The sequence below is a fragment of the Dufourea novaeangliae genome, unplaced genomic scaffold (assembly GCF_001272555.1).
Source record: "Dufourea novaeangliae isolate 0120121106 unplaced genomic scaffold, ASM127255v1 scaffold84, whole genome shotgun sequence".
NCBI classification, from domain to species: Eukaryota; Metazoa; Arthropoda; class Insecta; order Hymenoptera; family Halictidae; genus Dufourea; species Dufourea novaeangliae.
The window spans coordinates 1656974-1675435 of record NW_015373964.1 but is presented as its reverse complement, the minus strand read 5'-3'; the positions used below and the strand labels follow the sequence as shown (position 1 = coordinate 1675435).

Below are 18462 nucleotides of genomic sequence, written 5' to 3'. Positions count from 1 at the left end.
GTATTCTCCTTATACGTCTGAGGATCTTTATGGAAAAGACAATAAAACGTCGATTATAGGAAACGTGAATCATTCAAAATACCAATTATCCGAACAGAATGAGTCACAAATGTGTTCACAATGTATGTCACAATTATACAGAATTGGAAGATTTCAACTGTGATAATATTCAGGAGTGGTCAGAAGTGTGTAAAGATGATTCAGGATATAAAAGTATTAACGAAGATAATATTCTTTCATCGACATTTTCTGTTAAAGAAAATACTGTCACAGATGAAATAACGGGACCATAAAAGTAGTACCTACATACCACTTTTTTTTATATGGGATTTACTGTGGAATAGACATCTATCTTTCAAAATTGTCCTTTTTCTAACCGTTTTATATGTATGAAACTTCGGTTCTCCTGGACCAATTATTCGAACAAATGTGTCTCCCTATCAGTTTACAGAATTGACGTTCTACTGTAATATTTTCTTGGAGTAGTTTAAGAGACAAGACTTAACTCTTAAGTAGACACATGGGGTCACAGTCAGTTCAATTTATTTATTTGGTTTTTGTTTCTTATAAAAGTAATAAACGTTAATTATCAAACTGATCCGTTTCTATTTTTTAATACCTTATGTGGGTATAAATTTGATATAACTGCAGACCCCATGCGCCCACTTGTGATTTTGCCAGTGCGCCTACATAAGGCTGAAACAAAAATTTGTCAACCTTCTTAAGAGTTTTAATACCTTGAAAATAACAGAAAAAAGAATTTCTAATTTTCATTTCATTCAACGAATGCATACATCCACAATGCCAATAAGCCAAAATATAGATATCCAAAAGGTTCCATAATTGCCAAACTCATTATCTAGATTAAAAGTTTCGAATAACGAATAAAAGATAAAAAAAAGTATTTCGCCATATTTAATTGTTTAAACGTGGAAATTTCCATTTTTATAATAAATAATATTTCTCTATGAATGTATTTAATCTCATTAACTGTTTAAAGCTCAGGACGACACCCTTAGGTACTGCTGCTTTTCACTGTGTATTATTCGAATAAAATTCTGCCCAACTCTGCCTTCAACAAACTGAACTATTCCCAATCCTATTATCCCTATACATTTTCCTACGTAGTATCGAAAGGTGAAACCTTTCAAGGGTCTGACGGCGAGGTGTATAAAAACGAATCTCTCGTCCTAATTGCCCCGACCCCAGACGAGTCCGTGGAATCCGACCGTTTCGAGTAGCTCGCAGGCGATTCTGAAAATACGCTTTCAAATACGAAATTCCGCGCGCGCTGCATCCTCCACGCGGAGTCGGTTCGACGTTTCGATGTCTTGTTTACTCTTCGCCGAGCGTGACTGCAAGAACCGCGGAATGAAAAAGCAAGTCAACGACATCGCGGAACGAAGGAGGTTTATACATATACCGTCCGTAGCTGGCCGGTCGGCTGCCGGTTCGGATCGTAAAAGGATTTTATCGCTTACCCGGGCCCCCGTACTTACTCTCCCGTCGGTCACTCAATCCTTTCTGCTCCAGAACGCTCCTGGGTCGGGAAGAAAGCCACTCTCAAAAATGACCTCCGACTGGCTCGAGACCGAGACGCTTCCAGTATTGACCGTGAACGTATTGTTCTCTGGTTTCTGTGCGTGCGGACGTGTGTGTTTTAGTATTTCGTTGGCCATTTATTACTTAGAAAATATTCGTTCTGTATTCGTGTACCGATATTTGCGTACCTGACGTTCTGAAGGATTGAACGTTGTTGAGGAAATTTGAGTTTAAGTTTGTGAGAGATAAGTTTAAATGGGTTTCGATTTGAGGGTTGGCTTGTTTGGAACTATAGGTATCTCAGTAATTAGCAAGAGATTGTTCATTTTTAGTTTTTACTGTATTGTACTTGGGAATAATTTGTGGAGTCTGTGTTGATTATACTTTTGGAGTACATGTGGGACACACAGGATGACCAGATTTTAAATTGTTTAAAACGTTGAATCTACGAATGAATCATATTATTTTTTAAGGTTTAATCTTAAAATAACACTGTTTTCTATGAATCTTATGCAGTGTTCATATTGGATAAAGTATGTATATATTGGACACACAGGATGACCAGATTTTAAATTATTTAAAACGTAGAATCCACGAATGAATGGTATTATTTTTCATTGTGCAAGAACTGAGAGTCTACTTTTAAAAGAGCGCTGTCTTCTTTCAAACTTATGCAGTAAGTAGATCTTGGTGCCTATATGAACAGTAACCAGACTTGAACAACAAGTTATTTACTTTATAGAATCATCTGGAAGCCACAAAGTACGACGAAAACCACATCGATATTTATGAAACTAGTCATTACCCTCAGTTTCAACTAATCGTGCGTGCCATAAATGCATAAACTTTGAGGTTCTGAAAAAGTTAAAGAGAGGAATACAGTGTAATAAACTGTATTTCAGACAGATATAGGGACCGAGCACAAGATTGAAAACAATGACAGATAATTATAAACCTGCCAAGGTTATTTTGAAATTGAGAATAAGAAAATAATAGGTACGTATTGAACACAATTACTATGCATAAATAATCGATAGTCCAATTATCAGAAAGAGTCTCCAAAAAATTTCTACGAAAATACTAGGACCCACTTTCTATTCCATTTATGAATTATCGAAATTGGTAGTGTAAGAAATGAATCTAACAATAAAAGACAAGACTGAAGAAATAGTCGATAGGTGTAGAGGGGTGGCGAAGAGTGGAACAAATCGGACGGCAATGTTGATAGCTTGCCCTCTAGGAGGAGTCTGCCTTGCCCTCGGCCTGTCCGTGCAACTGCAAGTGCAACTGCAACTGCGGCAGCCCGACTCGGTCGTTACGACATTAACGCGTAAGTGCATAAGTGTGGACCGTGGTGGTCGAGATAGAGCCGCTTCAGCTAGAAAAGCCAAGGAAGGTTGCTGCAGCGGCTGTAAACGATGCAAACGGCCGAGGTGAATGCACTTCTTCTCTCACGTTGGACGCACACGCTGCGGGTCGCAGCAAACGTCACCCGGTTCAAATGCCTGGTGCAACGCGGATACCGGTGACTTTTACGTAGTGTCTTTGACATTAATCCCACTATGGATTAAACGTCGGCCATTTTGTGCCGCGAGATTCAGTTCGGTGGAATTTGTCGACCACTCAAATAGCTCGATCGACGCCAGAGATTATCGAGGCAAGGAATTTAAAACCATTTATATATGTAGATCATCACGAGACTGCAGATCGTTATGCAAATATCAATTTTTGTGGGATAGTTTACGGAGATTGGTGTCCAATAGGAATCTGATAGCCCCATTAAGACTTCCATAGAATTCGACAGACAATGAAAATCTCGGTAAAGTTTATTGGAAGTTTGATTGTACTTTCAGACATTCGTGTATGATATAAGTGCATAAAATCTGCAGTCTGAGCATTACACGTAACTGTCAATCGTGTTTGGTAATCGATTTGATAGTTGTAGACTTGACACATTGGATGCAGGCTATTTTGCAAGTTTCATCTGACGTGACGTTGGTCATTTTTGGCGGCTTGGCTGTGTTAACAAGGGATTTCGAGAAGTCACTATAATTATTAATTTACTTTTATATTTAATTACTGTTACATTAATTACGTTGTAATCTTTTTTTTTTTACTATTCCTTGGATGTCTTACTCTCAAAATACATTGTTTATAAATACTAGACATTTTTTGTAGGTTAACAATAAAAGGCACGAAATATTACATTTTTTGGTTTCAAAATCAATTTATGAGGTTATCTTTATACAAAACAATCGTATGCCATGGCACTGTCCAATTTCAAACGATGTAACTATAAAAGGCGTACTATGTAGTATGTGTTCCGACAGTATACGAAAAACGTACTATACTAAATTTGTACAATATTTATTTGGTTGAATACGATGATATACTGATAATACAACTTAACCCTGCTCTTCGAATAAAATGATGTCAAACATGAAGAAAATTGAAGTGCGCTGTATACTGAAAACAAATATTTTAAAACATAATACCTATTGAAATATAGTCTTCAATTCGGGTCATGTAGGCCCAAGAAGAACAGCAGGGTTAAAAAGACAATAGAAGATACAATCCATCTGGGATATCTGCAAGCATTTCTGTAGTCGCGCAAAGAAAACACTGTGTATACTTACATCTATACGTACCTAAACACACGTAAACGCACGGCGATTTCAGCAATGTCGGATCATCTACGGGTGACATTAGAAATTTCCATTTCGAAAACCGACGAAACGTACGATCGCGTCGGGAAACACAGCCGCGACACATATGCAGCTGAAAATAATTAAGCTTCCCCCCTGGCGTCGTTAATCCTCCCGGAACATCCCACCCGTTCACGGGTAATGCAAATTTCGGAAAGCGGAGACTTCACGATCGTGGTTTAGTGCCTGGTGGATACCGTGAGCGGATATACGAACATTGTATTTCACGAGACTCTTTCGACTCACGCGTGTCTTCTCACGGCGCTCGGCACATATCTTATCCCGCGCAAGGTGAACGGGGTAAATTTACGGCCTTCTAGCGTTTTCTATCGAAAGAACAAGCCACACCGAATGCACGACCGAATGCACTCAAGCCGTCCTTGTGTTTTCTGATTTCAGGTGAGTACAGGTGGATCCCAAGGCTGACCCTCTCGCCCGCGTCCTTACGAGTCACAAGGATGCGTTGGTGTGGCCAGTGATCACCAGGTGAAAGGTGAAAATATCGGTGAATTTAACGCTGTTGCAACACGATGGTAAAGAGAAAACTTCTGATTTTTTGTGGTTGAATTGCTAATGAATGGGAGAAAAGTGAACGCAGTATTTAAATACAATGAGAAGTGACGGGTGGGTAATAGTTAAGAGATTTTTTTAAACTATTATTATTCCGGTTTTCATTTAGCTGAATTATCAGAGGAAATCTCGGACAGATGCCCTACTTTGAATGAAATAGATATTAACCGTTAGCGTACGAAGGTGACACGATCGACGTTCTTTATCAAACGGTGTCATCGATGGACACCATAGTTTTTTATTGGTATCTTAGTTTGTTTTATATTACCTTTTGTTATTACCGTGTTTTTATACTAGTTCGTGTACTAGGGTGGTATTAGTTGTTTCTACATTGTGCGAAATTTTGTTGGCGGAGTCTGTACATACTTTTTTCCGTAAATATATCCAGAAGAAATACAGTATAAAACGAAATCACGCTGTTCGCTGAATTGTTTTGCTCAAATTAAAGAAATGTTCAGGATTGGTGATTAATATCGTCTGAAATTTAGCGAATGAGGCAACTCGTCAGGATTTATCTACACAGGGGGTAGTATTTTTCCTTTAACACTTTGACTGCCACGTCACCCAAATATGAGTGACACGTACATTGCAAAGAGGCTGGATTATTTAAATAGACTTACAAAATTTTACGTAAAATTAATATCGCAGTATAATTTAAAAGAAGACCAATAACCTGTATTAACTTAACGCATATATTTTCGACGATTTATGACTTCAAAAACGAAATAATGTTTGTCTGACTACGTACGGCCTTTTTCACTGCGGCAGCTAATGTGTTAATTACGGTATTAATTTTCCATTCGTGTTCGTCAACGAGGAAAGAAAACGAAGGTCGTTGTGTCGTGCAAAATTTCAGGATATCCTCAACTCCTGAAACGTTTAAAACATTTAAATCTACTGTTCATAAAAGTGTTCAAGTTGAACTCACTGTTCTCGGTGGATTCCAAATATAGAGATCATAAGATAGTAGAAAAAAAATTATTCATACGTCGACCGGCAGGATCCCGGTGTATTATACAATAGCAGGCCGTATTACGTATGCGAAACCCGCGTTCCGAACACGTAATCCTCAAGTTCGGAATCTTCCGTCGCACCGGAATAATTACCATGTCGCGTCGTATAGTATTACGAACAATGCATAATACGGGATCGTTGAAAAAAAGCGTGAGACGTTCGATTTTCGGCTCGCGAAACGCCAGAACAATGCCCTGCATTGTCGATTCTCCACGTCGCCGGGTACATTCTCCAGCGCGTGGAACGCGCGATCGCTGTCGAATCGCTTTGAAACGCATAAAAAAAAAGAAGAATTCTTGTCACTATTCCGACGGATCGCGCAAGGTGTTTTCGGGGGAACGTAGTAACAGTCGAACAATGGGACACCTGGTTGCGTAACGCGACTGAAAACGGGTTAGTTCGCCCCTGTTCCTCGCGTTCCGTGGACAATAGACGCGTTGCAACGTCACCGGGTCACAGACGACGTCCTGTCTCTCATGAACGTACAATGACGAACCGACGGAGAATTCCTCGTGGAGTACATATGCTTCCTGGCTCGCGAATCCCACGAGTGATCTTCTGGTAACAAGTGCTCCGCCACGTTGTCGAATATCGTTGCATATACGGGACGACAGAGACACGTGGTTTGTCTGTTTCGTAACGGTCTATGCAACTCATTCTGGATTTCTGTGGTAAGCTTGAGGTTTATAGAAATTTAATGCAGTATTAATTTTATAAGTGTTTGATTTTTGGAAATTTTAACTCAGATGTTTATAGAATTATAAAGTTTTATGAGTTAATTTGTAGGATTCAAAGTGAAGTGCAGTAGAATGAGTGAATACAGTAGCACCTCAATTATAGGAGCGGTTTTAATAGTAAACCAAGATTTAAAGAAATTCAGTGCAGCATTAATTTTGCGAGTGTTCTTCTTGAAAATTTTATGTCACATGTTTATTCGATTGTAGACTTCTCGGAGGTAATTTACAGAATTGGAAGTACAGTACAGTAGAACCTCGATCATCGGAACGCTGTCTTAGTCGAATATTCTTACGTTGGAACGTTCTATTACATTACGTATTTTAACTCTACAGAATTACGTGTGTTAAAAAATGTATGTAGTTTTGTACAAGTTGTCCCTTTTTTGTTCATTTGTGTTATTGTACTCAAAATAAGTATATGAAATTCCACGCGATTAAAATTGGCGTTCTGTTATCCGAACACTTTTGTTTCCCTATTAGTTTCGATAATTGAGGTTTTACTGTACTAGAATTGGTTTGTTTGACATGGGTTCTATTACATTCCAAGGAAAATAAAAATCTCATCATTTGCTATTAAAGTTTTTATTATACTAACATCAATGTAATCGTATTTGCTATAAGTGCATAAAGTTCACAGTATAATTAGTAGAGCATATTTTGTATAGAGTGTACGATCGAGTTTTACCTCTCAACACCTCTACTAATTCGTTCTTTAACTTAACCTATAACTAGGGAACACAAGTTAACTAACAAGTTTTAATTTTTCATTTCAGGTACTTATAGAATTTCTTGTACAATCATATCAAAATGCTTGTATTAATGCAAGTTACGCCTCATTTGCATTTATTGCCGAGCAAAATGCGTCAGAACGTTTTTATTCGAAGTTATGTTCAGTTTCGAAGACCTGTCCATTAAACAGGTTAATACTAAAACCCGACCATTGCGTCACACATTACAAATCGACCGTGTTATTTGTCAGATATCTTAGTTGAAGTTCTGAACTTAACGGGAGATCCATCTAACGTTAAACGATCAGGCCCAATTAATTTCTGTCCACGGTTCCAATTGTACGTTTAACCTCGTCCACCTACGCGCCTCTGATGCGCTGAAAAACTATTTCCACGGAGAAAGGGGGATTCAATCAGGCACTCTGTCGCTGATCAGCCGTAATTGAGTAATCATCGTCGTGCAATGCTGTCTCCTACACGATCACCCACGTATATAGAGCGTGGTGGTAATCGTCGTGGTAAGAGCGAACGGTGTTTCGAAAGTCCCCGAGGGACATAATTGCGACGGGCGGCATTAATTGTACGCGACCGTGATTGCACCTGGCGATTGGCCCCCTTTGTCGGCGCGACACGGGGCTTAGTAATGTAAGGTAATGTTCAATAGTTCAACCCCGGTTAGACGGGTGGAGGACGAATTGAAGTTTTCGCCGCTCCGTGGAACCAGAGCAGAACCGAGTGGAAACTGAAGCGTGGACCCTCGCGATTTACCGTACGGTGTCCTTCCAGTTCCTAGACTGAAATTACACGTCGCCGGTTGCTAAAGGAATTCCGCGTTCTTTCGTGAAAATCGTCAGCTTTCTCTGTCTTGTTTAACAATTTTTCCCTTTAGCTTTTATGGTTATCACTGCGAATTTTATGCATTTATGACATTCACAGACGTGTAAAACATGGTAGAGCAGACAATTTATAGTATTTATACGTTATTTGTAGCTGAATAAAAATAGGAATTTCCATAAATATTCACTAGTTGAGTGATTTTTCGCCTGTTTCGGCTGACTCTGTTGACACGGATTTATGTGATATTTTAATTTATATTACACGACGGTCATCGGGAACTGACGGAACGTGAACGGAAAGTTCTGTACCAGTCACCACGCGGTGGTGGATGGGTTAAATACTGAAAGAATTAATTTTTGATGGAAGAATTAAGAAGTCCTGGAAAAGTGGAACGCAAGCTTTAATTGATAATAAAGTAGAAATAATTTCCTTAAACTTGAAATTAATCTTAGAAATAATACGTAAGGTGATAGCATGGATAGTCGAAACTTTCATATATATGTAAAGTGCGTTGCTCAGAAGAAGGTCGCCGAAGGGTATACTATTCTGATTGGTTATTGGTCACTTGCATTGTTCCTATTGGCCAGCGTAATAACATCGACCAATCAGAGAAGTGCCCCTTTGCTCCTGTGCCGCCTCAGAGGACTTCTTCTGAGCAACACACTTTACATGTGATGGATTGGTAGATTAGCTATATGATCGATTGGTAGTTCAACGGCAACAAGGTGCCTAATGTAATCAACGATACACTAAAGTCAGTATATCTACAGACATTATAAATAAATATAAAATATATTTGTTCCGTAAAGTCATTCGCCTAGAATCCTAGAATAATCAGTCGGAATAAGAAGTGTTTTCAGAGTTTCTACACATTTGGAATATTTCACCTTTCGTTCGATCTAACACAGATCTGTCAGAAGCAATGAACCTCAAACATTCCGACATCAACAATCCCAACAGACCTTATCTTCATCAGACATCTGAGTAAGACATTCATTCCTCGAACATTTCATCCATCGATCATCCACTTTATTGTTGCGTTCGTTTCGCACACAATATTTCCGTGGTGTGTATGCTTCGCGTTTAGCAGACGCTGGTTCTCCCTCGATACACCGAGATTCCCTGTTAACGGGGCAACACATCGACGGAAACACAATTCATTTTCCCAGAATGCTTTCCCCCCAGAGTGTTCTCCCCCCGTCGTAGTACGCGGAATTCCACGCTTTCGGAACGACCGATGAGATTTCCTGGTTCAAGTGCAACTGTCGAATGTGCACAAACGAATTCCTGCTCGTCGCGCGGCAGGAATTTAGACGACATGGAAACGACCTACGCGACGTGACTGCGTCGCAAGACCACGGGCGCGCGTATTTATGCGTCAAGCATTTATTACGATACGATGTTCTGCATCTAATAAAGTGGCGTTTACACGTGGCAACGTTTGGTCGGCCGACGAAGTCGATCGAGTTAAAGTCGTTCAAAGTCGCCCGTGTAAACAGGATTTCAACCAAGTCGAAACGACTTTTAGTCGTTCGAATAAAAATTTCCTGTTAATATACTTTTGGTTAAACAACCTGGAGGTTTCAACTATAGTTGACCGTGTAAACAGCGTAGAATCGTAGTTGACGGGCGAATGAAAGAGAACGTTCATAGTTTCATGGCATCGCTCTGACACGGACGAAATGGTAAAATTCGATTGGAATTCACAGAATATTGATAAATTTATAGACCTCTATCAATAACAGGAATGTCTATGGAACAGTACAAAGAATATAAATTTTCAAAAAACCGCAACAGAATTAATAATAAGAGAAGTGGAGTTAGAACGATTAATCGTTGTCAATGTAAAAGACAAAAATAAGTCCATACGGACAATTTACCGCCAATTATTATTTTACTCTAACCCACCGATGACGTTTTTTTCTGTTATATTTCCGACTAATGATTTTTTTGACACGCCTAGCGAACTCATTGTAATTGCTGAAGTAACACGTATAACATTTGTGGTGGCACTACCTCCTACATACGCCATCAGAAGTCTGCCGAGTTGACACCTTTCCCGCAACTACCTGAAGCCTTCCTCGTTCGTATATACATATACGTCCTTAACCGACCATCGTATATCCTTGCGTCTAAGGCAGGGTCTGCTAGGTAGCCTTACCGACGAGTCCACTAGCAAGCCCAGGACGAAACGCTCCCTCTCCTTTCCTTTTCACATTTTTCCAGTCTACAGATTGCCGCCAAACAGTTTTACGCAGTGCATTGTTAATTATCGTAATCAATAAAAAAGCTCCTATAGTGTAAACCTTCTAGTTCATCGATTCGGTCGGCCGATCAAAACTTGTCTAGTGTAAACCCCGCTTAAGCTTCTCTCTCTCTCTCTCACTCGTGCGGCAGTGTGTAGGACCACGGAGCAGAAATCCGCGAGATACATGTCCCGCAATGGTCAGTGGCCCGTTACTCTTCTACGTTCTTACATCGCAAGCGCGCGTATCACGTGTGTTCCTCATTTTCATTCTGTGCGCCCTCGGGAACGGTTCGAGGTATGCTCCACGCGCAATTAATGTCACGAATGTGCTGTCCAGTTGGGAGGAAATTAAACTAACGAAAGATTGAACGACAGCGGGATCATTTGTCTGCTTAGACCCCAGCGCTGAGCGAAATTGACTCCCGGGAGCTAAATGCTTTCCCCCACCGCTGTACGTTGTTATCATGGAGTAAGGAAGACAGGAGTATGACAGTGAGTGAGCTTCTTTGTCTATGAAGGCAAATGGCGCGAAAGGAAGATTGGATGGGAAGGCAGGAGCTTCAGGGGCTCTTACGCTGCTCAGCTGAGACTTTGGATGGTTTGAGCGAAATTTTCGAGGGTTCTTGTTTGTTCGATGCAGACCCCTTCGTTGTGACATCTGGATGTGGTGAATATTGTTAACAGGGGAAATGAAAAATATAGAGGATATGATTGAAAATAAATTGTAACGAGGGTAGTTTTAATGATTAATTAACCTTCTATGGGTCTTGGTTAAGCTGACAGATAGCTACACTGACGTTTACACTCGGCTTCCGTTAGGAGAAAAAGTAACATAGTTGAAATAAATGTTAAACTGAATGTTAATTTGAATTTGACATAAATTTCAGTAACTTCCAAATTACGAGGCCCTTTCACTACGCCACTTTTTCCCCTAATGGAAGCCGAGTTTGCACGCGAGTGTACACGCAAGGAATTACATAGTTTGAAAATGAAAGCATACATGCGAAAGATATTCTTGCATTGCAATCAGAAGGTTCAGGATACTTCTAGCGACGAAATGGAAGGTAAAAACGAAGACGTCGAGTATTCTTTTACCGTCGAACGTGTGTAATTAGAGTACTCTTCGCTTAATTATTGCGAAGTTAATCCTACCGATTGCAGCAGTTTTCTCTCTATTTCACTCATACTTAATGTTTCTCACTTCTGTCTTCGACGCGGCCAAGAATCGAGGAAGATAACAGCCGGTCATTCTTGCAACACTTATTTCCCTCGATAACTGTCGCAAAGTAACCTGAGCTTGCAACACTTAGGAGGGTCTACTATATATCTGGGAGCTGCTGAGTTGCCTAGCTTCTACAAATTGAACGGCACAGAGGCAAGAGGGGTATTTCGCCGACTAATAGTTAGCACTCTAAGACGCTACGTCATTACTATCTCAGTACCACGTGATTACTCTGTTATCAATATACCTGACTTTATCTCGTGTTTCCCGTTCGCTGTCTTCGTCACGAACGAATTTGATTGAAGGGTTTCTCATCATCTCCCAAGTACACTTACATAGGTAGAGCGCGTCAGTCATCTTTGTCTTATACGAATTACCAAATGAAGAATCACCAACGGTAGCTTATTTGGCCAGAGGAATCCGGAAAACTTAAAATGATCGGTCAAGTTCCTCTACTCCAACACGTGTCTTCCCTCACTATCGTCGTAAGTTCCGCGAAGTCACCAATTACACAGAGGCCAATACTTCATATTGTAGTATTTTCCACGTATAAATCTATCAAAGCACGGAACACGTGGAATTCCTATCAGAACTAATGTCGACAGATAGCATGTTCACCTCGTTCCTCTCCGTCACGGCTCGTCTACCATTTTCTTCCTCGGCGTCGTGCGGCGTCTCTTTTCTCGTCGTTAATTGTTGTCGCGGGCATCGGGACATGCATTTTGCTTAATCGTGTGTAACGAAAACTGCATACTCCACAGCCTCCGTCCACTCAGCCGGGTGGGATAAGACACATTGAAAATAGCACGTTGTCGGGGCGAAAATACTCGATGTGCTCCCGGCATTGTTCGCGGACATGTATCAGCGGTAATTATCTGAATTTAATATTCGAATATTAAATCAGGCTGATGCATGTCCAGCCGTGGCGGAATGCGAAAACCGTTTCTGACACGATGCAAATAACGGCGCTTGTCTCCCCTATACACACTGTACGCAGATATCTCATCCGTGGTCTTCCCTTTTCCGCCCGCCCCGTTATGTCACGCGTTTCTCACTCTCAATTGTGCCCGAAGAACGTCGCTTCCTCCGAAGCATGTCGTGTCTAATTACTACAACGGAAATATTGTGGAACGCTTGACGTGACGCTATGCAAGCTTCCACCGAACATCGTCGTCGTGGGTCACCCGTGACCCGTATCGTACCTTCCACTGTAAACATTGCGGTAGCATTAACAGTTATCTTTTCGCGGCTGTTTCCATTACAGAATGGAAATTCTTTATGCGGAAAGCATCGTTAAATTGTCAGCTAGTCATTACGTTCACGTTTAACCCTTGTGTGGGCAACCAAAATATTTATTGTTATCGAGCAATCGGAATACTCCTGTTTTGACAGATTAGATAAACATAGATCATTTTACTTGGCCAGAAAGTTTTCTTATTTTTTTTTTCAACATGGCGTTTATATTGCAATATTTGCAATACGCGAGAAAATATGCCAATCAGTTCATAAATGCAAGTAAAATTTAAAAATCGATATTTCATTGCGTCATTTCAAAATAAAGGCATAAAGATTGGTTGTATTTGTCGTGTTCAGCATATCCTTGAAATGGAGGAAAGTAAGACAAATTTTCAACGCATTATGCTGTGTTGTTACCGTAAAGGTGAAAATGCGGTGTAAATTAGAAAGAAACATATACAGTTTACGGTAAGGATGCTGTGGATGAGAAAGGATGCCACTTTTTTTTTTGCTAAATTCTCTTAGTGGAAAGAAATTTTGGAAATATGGAAGCTTGTAAAATTTACCTAGACGTATTCTTCGTTGAGAAAAAAGCAAAGTTCTTGAAGGACGTTTCTTGAAAATTGGACAATACATTGTTTAATATAGTTCTGTTGTTATACATGAAATTTATCTCTAAACTTCCTTAAAAAAATACAGGAAACCTTTTCGTCCAACTCAGTAACATTCTTTAAGTAATTTATTTTCTAAATAGTTTCACTTATTATTTATTTATGAAACACTGTGAATGAGCATCGACTTGCCTGGAATATAGTAGAACAAAAGATATTCAGGAAATAATAATAATACATGATACAACTAGAAAATGACCCAAATGAAACTAGTTCAATTTCGCAACGCGTCGCCGGGAGAATTTTCGACTCGTTAAAATTCCGTGGCCGTACGACGTCCACGACTTCCGGTTCCACCGATCCAAAAGCGAAGTCTCGACAATAGCCGGCGTGCATAATTACATTTATATTGCCGCCGGTACACGCGGTCCTGATCGAGGCACGTTTGGTACGCGGCTCCGAAATAAAAAAAAAAGTTTCGACGACCCACATTCGTCCTTGCCTCGTTTCATTCGTTCTGGTCCGCGCTCGAAAGTCAATTCACGCGAGTCTTTAATTACGGTTTATCAGATTCGCGGACCCGATCGCGTTCCCCCTGGTCAATCGTGCATGCGATTTGATTATTTTTAACAGTTACGATTAATGATATTAGGCACTGGAACTTCTTGGCTATTGAAACTAAACGCGAACCTTCGTTACACTGGCTTTCTTACGGTTTCGTGTACATATTGCTTGGCCTATTTAAAACTAGTACTATTAAGCCAGTCGAAGCAACTGTGTTGCAAATTCTTGTAAAAGTTACTATACTACTTAACGGTATATTTTCTGTAATTGTATGTTAGTTTTATTCCTATGTAAAAATCAGCAAACTATTTTTTTCTTATCTGCCAGTCAGATAGAAAGAATGATACGTTTATCGTAGGAATATTGTAATCGTTAAAAGAAAAATCAACGAAAATAGTGCTCCCCTTTGTTAAGTTGTAATGTTTCTAAATTCACTTTAACATATTAAGCGCCGAGTCGGTCACTGGTAACTGACTCCATGAAATCTAAGAAGTAATACCTTGGTATTTAAAAACAAAAATCGTGAGATTATGAAAACCGTAGAAATATAACCTAATTTTTAGTAATATTAACGAATACAATACAACAATACAATAGCCATTTCATTGGAGTTTGTTTAAATATTTCAATCAAGGTTTTCTATTGGATTGTCACAAAATGTTGTTAATTTCACAGTCCAATTTCTTGCAATTCTCTTTCCAACTCATTTCGTATTGTTCTCGTAGCAGTTCTTTCAAAATGTCTGATCTCATACACTCTTCCACTGTTTTATGTAATCAGTGACATCATTTCGACGTTTACCTGTATTATCTCTAATTAGTGGTCTTACATGGCGTGAACGGAGAAGTCAACCAAATTAGCCCGACGCTGAATGTGTTAATCTTTCTAAATGAAGAGGAATTCTTGAGGAATGCAGAGGATTCTTGAACTGTTTTTTTTTCTTTTTACCAAAATTTACCAAAACATTTCAACGTAGAAGCGTACACCTGTCGTTCAGGTACACCTGCCACGTTTGTATCTTTCATTCAAACATAATCTACGTAATTCAGTATTTTCTACGAATCAAATTCCAATTCAATATAAACTATTTCGTTCTTCGTCACGCTGATACACGTAACATACAAGGTGTCCCATTTGACACGATACCCTCGAATATCTCCGAAATTAGTCATGATACGGGAAAATGTTTCTAAAAAAAGTTAAATGCTTTCGAGGGCAACATAACTTGATGTATGTATGTTGATTTCTTGTATAGATTTTTTTGAAGGTCAATTTCATTTTCTTAATGGGCCCATACATTTCTTAATACATTTATCGATGCTCAAAAAAACTCACTTATATAAAAAGAAACCATTAGTTCAGGAAACATCTTAATGTTTATATATAAATTTCCAGAAAACGCAGAGATGAAACGAAATAAAGCAAACATCAATCAGAAATCGCGATCCACGGTGCATTACCGATAAAATCGGTACCGACAAATCAATTGTCCAAGCAGCCTGAACAATTACGCAAGCCGACCTCGCAGTTACTTGTAATTAATTCATTCCCCGGCAGTCACGGGTCGATCTAGAAACTTTAATTACAAGTTATCGAGTTTATCGTCTCGATTACATTGTCCCGTTGCCGATCGTGCGACGGCGCGCGCGCTCTCCCCGTCGGTAGATCGTTTTGCACGATCTTTGGCAATCCCTATCTGTTCTGCCGTGTCTGGTTTCTGTAACACGTGCATTACGTATAAAGCGCATGCACGAAACGCACGCCTCGACTTTTCACTTATGTCCCAACACGGTTTGCACCCGGTTGTTTTATCGCGCGAGTGGCAAACGTTCGCACGTTATGAAACCACACGATCCGCCATTTTTTTCTTTTACTCCACCTCCTCCACCCTGGTTGTATTTTCGTTCACTAGCAATTTGCTCCGAGCGCCACATCTCGCCCGGTTTGACTACGATTCCTTCTGGTTTGCGATTTATAGGACGTTGTTTTCGAACGGTTAAGCACCGTACCGTGGCAGGCTCGTTTCCTCGGAGACTGTTTCCGTGTCGAACCACGGTGTTCCGTCGCTGTTGAAATTTGTTCCTCGTTTTACAGAGGAGAATACATATTGGGGCCTGATAAGTTTCGCGTTCCCCGGGATTTACGTCGTGGCGGGCCTGGAAACTTGTATCGCGTGTATTTATCGGCGGTGTGGATAGGATCGTCAGACTAGTTTATTGAATTTTAGGGCTGACTGTTATGGTTCTATTTCGGCCTCGCGAGAAATTAATTGGTTGGTGCTTGTTCAATCGTGGTGTTTACTGTGTTTTAGGTAGTTGAGCGAAACGGAGTACACGTGAGTCTGATCACTTCCTACGGAGAGATTTATGATGGATGTTAACACTCTGTGGCGATCGGCTAGTTTCGCGAGTAACTTTCACTAGGGACCCGCTGTTTTTGTTAAGAATTAATAAAATATGGTCTTTGCTATTTATGTAGAAAAATTCAATAACTTTGCGTATCTGAAAAGTACCAGTTGACATTCATCTGACGCCAATGTCGTGTCATTGGTTGTTAACAGTTGACAGTAGTTGTGTCATTGGTAGTCATAGATTTAATAGGATTGGGACTTCTCTATGTTGGTCTGAAGGTTCAAGAGGATACTGAAAGTAGTTGAAAATTTGTAGTTCAAGCCAGTATTGTGTGATTGCCCAGTAACAGTTAACACTCACATGTGCCACTGTGGCATTGTCGGTCGTCAAAGTGTTAATAAGATTGGGACTTTTCTATGTTGTTCTGGGGTTTCAAGAGAATACCGAAAGTAACAGAAAATTTTCTGTAGTCTGTCTGAAAAAATCAGCGATTTATTAGAATTATTAAAATTTGAAGGGCGAAAATCGACACATTTCGATCTATTATGAATTTGACAAAGACAATCTATTACTCTGTTTATATTCTAATAGAAATATTTTAACTTATTTAGACGATAGTAGTTGAAACATAAAATTTTATTCACTGTGTTTGATAATGAGTTCGCAGAATAACTACAGGAACACAATCGAATAATTGAAGGTCTTAGAAGGTTCAAGGAATTGTTTAGTGATCCACGGTTGAGTCATGTTGCGTTATTACCAGGCTACCTGCAAGGTATCAGTGATTCTGCACGCAAGATCGCATGTATGTGACTCATTCAAATTAAGTGCACCGGTATAGGAAAGTAAATTTTTCCAAAGTCACGGTGGAGAAAGTCAACAACAACCGTAGACTTTGAGCCAAACTCAAAAACTCAATAATCTTTTCAGACTCTAATAGTGTGTTATCAGCCATAACCAACATCAATCTCAACATCACTATCTGGTACAAAACATCTTAGAAGCATATAAGGATATTAAATCTACACACGAATCCACAGAAATAATTCTCAGCTGGGTGCCATCTCATGTAGGCATCGAACCAAATGAGAAAGCTGACTTTTTAGCTAGAAACGCAGCTGAAAATCACAATAAATACATACATCTAACCCTACCTCTTAACTACAAGGAAGCCCAAAAACTGACTAAAAATGCAATACACAACGCGTGGAACGAAAAATGGCAAAATATAACACCACAAAAACTCCATAAAATCAGGGAAAATATACATGAAAAAAGCCCGGCATTAAATTTCTCAAGACAAAATCAAATCACCATAAATAGACTGAGAATTGGGCACACGAATTTAAGCCACATACACATTATAACAAAAGGAAACCCAAACATGTGCGACAATTGCAACATCCCACTAACAGTGCAACACTTAATTATCGACTGCCCTCTATTTCAAGAACAAAGAACAAAGCATCACATACCAGAAGACCTTAATACAAGTCTCAACGATAAAACTTCATCTGAAAACACCTTAGCCTTCCTAAAAGAAATCAATTTTCTACACCGCATCTAGACTCAAAAGTATAAAAATAGCAGTAACGTATATGTAATCAAATATATGTAACGTAGTCCTAAGTGGCTAATGACCCACAAGAGGTTGATGCGACAATAAATAAACAAATTAAAAAAAAAAAAAAAACCGTAGACTTCAAGAAACCATGTAACAGGTTAAGTTTTACTTTTATTACGTTGAATGGAAAAAACAAATTAATAGTAACAGCTCAGTGATTTCAAAACTATAATAGAAACATCTGAGAAAAAAATAAATCTGAAAATTGAATGTATGAAAAATCGGAAATATTCAAAGATTACGTAAAATTCAACATTTGGCCAATCGATCTAATTGTAAAATTTCGCTAGCCACTGTTTAGAAACATTAATTATTAAATCTGAATGAAATTGCGAAAAAATAGTATGAATATAATTTAGTATAATTAGATGTATCAGTATTGAAAACTAAAAGTTTCAAAGTGAATATACGAAAAATCGCGAATAATGGAAGGTTCTGCAGGTATCAAAGGTGGTTTAGTGAATGCATGCGGC

The 18462-nt window shown here is 39.3% G+C and overlaps 1 protein-coding gene across 2 annotated transcripts in view; it reads left to right on the top strand.

Annotated features, from left to right (window-relative positions):
* The window catches only part of LOC107186701 (calponin homology domain-containing protein DDB_G0272472), a 202379-nt gene that overhangs the window by 89573 nt on the left and 94344 nt on the right, over positions 1-18462 (top strand). The window lies entirely within an intron of this gene.